Raw genomic sequence first — 2,258 nt, forward strand, 5'->3', positions numbered from 1 at the left:
TATGAGGTGGCTTGATTCAGTGACTGGGGTAATTGGGACGGGTGTGTCAGAGGCAGTGCAACTGGCAGGATAGAGCAGCGTTTAGGGCTGTTGTACATAGGGTCGCTATGAGTCGCAAAGTGACTCAATGGCACATAACAACAACAAAAGGTACCTGATTTCTTTTTATTGCTGATTAACATTCTGTTTTATCTATGTACCATCATATATTTATCCATTCACTTATTGAGTCTTTAGCTTAGATAGCAGAATATTAATAGATTACTTATTGTACATATTATACTCAGTTCATCTGAGACCAGAATGAATACAAATTCTGTAGGTTCAGCCAAAGGTTCCAAAGGACTTCCTTGGTATGAGCATTGTGAATCTCACAGAAGTCTTTGTGGTGATTGGAAATCCATGGGAATTCTGGATTTTGAGATTGTTGAGAGAGAATCTAGATTATAACATGCAGTATAGACACTAGCTTGTTCTACTGTTCCCAACATCCAGCATTCCATGATTCTGATGCTGTAGCCTCCAAAGGTGTACAGGTTAGTGGTTAATTCAGACCTCTTCTGTGTCAGTGAGTGCATTCTTTCACTTGGCTCTTAGAATTTGGTAGTTTCTGAAAAGACAGCACTAATGCCAAACACAAATATACATTTAAATCTCATTTTCATTTTGCCTAATCAGAGAACTGTCCCAAAGCAAGCTGATAAAGAACATTAACCATCACAGGATCCTATGTCATAATGGTTGTGTATCTTTAGTTTCCACATATCTGAGATAGGACTTCACTCTGTCTTTGTTTTTTATGCCCTTGATGTTTTTGAACAAAAGTGGTCTGTAATTTTGGGACTATCTTATTTTTTAAATTTTTTTTGTTTTTGTGTGTGTGTGTGTGTGTGTCGTCAAATCGGATCTGACTGGTACAGGAGGAAATTGCCCCCTCCTTCTCCAGAAGAGCACCTGGTGGATTCAAACCGCATACCTCTGGGGTTGCAGTGCAGCTTCTTGCCACTAAGCCACCAGAGCTCCCTGTGGTCTGTTATTTTGGAGGTGTCTTTTAGTTTGAATTTTCTCATGATTAGAGGTTTTATGTTTTTGGAAAGGATGCCACAGAAATGATGGGATCATGTGTCCTTGTTAGTACATTTTATCGGAGAGACATGATGTGTGGATGCTCTACTGGAGATGGGAATCTCCAGTCATGTCCAAGAAATCACTAGCCTTAATGTCTTCCTTTGAAATTACCAAAACATTTTGGTAGAAATCTGACATTATAAAATAATCTTATTTCTGCTTAAAGCAGCACCCACTCATTTTAACACTCATGGTACCAACAGCCAGGAAATTAGAAGACGATTGCATTGAGAAAGTCTGCTGCCAGAGATCTCTCTAAGGTACTGAGGAGCAGCAATGTCATTCTGGAGACTAAAGTGTGCCTGATACAGGCCATTTTCTTTGCAATTATTTGTTATGCATCAGAGAGCTGGACAATGACTAGGGATGATAGAAGGAGAGTTGATGCCTTTGAGCTGTGGTGTTGGAGAAGATTATTGAATATACCATGGACTGCTAGGAGAATAAACAAATTTGTCCTGGAGAGAGTGAAGCCAGGCTGCTCCTTGGAGGCAAGGATTCTGAAGCTCCATCTGACATTCTTTGGGTATGTTGCAAGATGGGATCAGTGATTGGAGAGGGAAGTCATGCTTGGAAGGGTGGAGGGACAGTGCAGAAGAGGAAGACCCTCGATGAGACGGATTGATTCCATCACTGGGGTAATGGGGATAGGCATGTCAGAGACAGTAAGATTGGCAAAGGACAGAGGAGGTTTTAGGGCCATTATACGTAGGGTCATTATGAGATGCAAGCGATTCGACAGCACCTAACAACAACAGGTGAATCTCGCCTGCAGCAATAATTACCAACGTGTTCCAGAGATGATTTTCAATTTCACTTATTTCTTCTACATCTTATCCATTAAAACTCCATTAATACAGCCATTAATACAGTTTGAATCCATGAGCTGCTCTGAGAGGGAAAGATGGGCATTCTTCTGTGTGATTTATAGCCTCCAAAAACACAATGAAGGGTCAGTTAAAAGTTCCAACTTGATGGCAGAGAATTTGAGTTTTGAGAATAAAATGAAATACATTTTCACTTTTTATGAAGTGCTCTTTGATTTCACATGCAAGCAAGATTCTACTGAAGATCATCCAAAAACGATTAGAACAGCACATCAGCAGAGAACTGCCGGAAGTCCAGGCTGG

The sequence above is a fragment of the Elephantulus edwardii genome, unplaced genomic scaffold (assembly GCF_000299155.1).
Source record: "Elephantulus edwardii isolate Elephantulus edwardi_28Jun2011 unplaced genomic scaffold, EleEdw1.0 scaffold00465, whole genome shotgun sequence".
Lineage (NCBI taxonomy): Eukaryota > Metazoa > Chordata > Mammalia > Macroscelidea > Macroscelididae > Elephantulus > Elephantulus edwardii.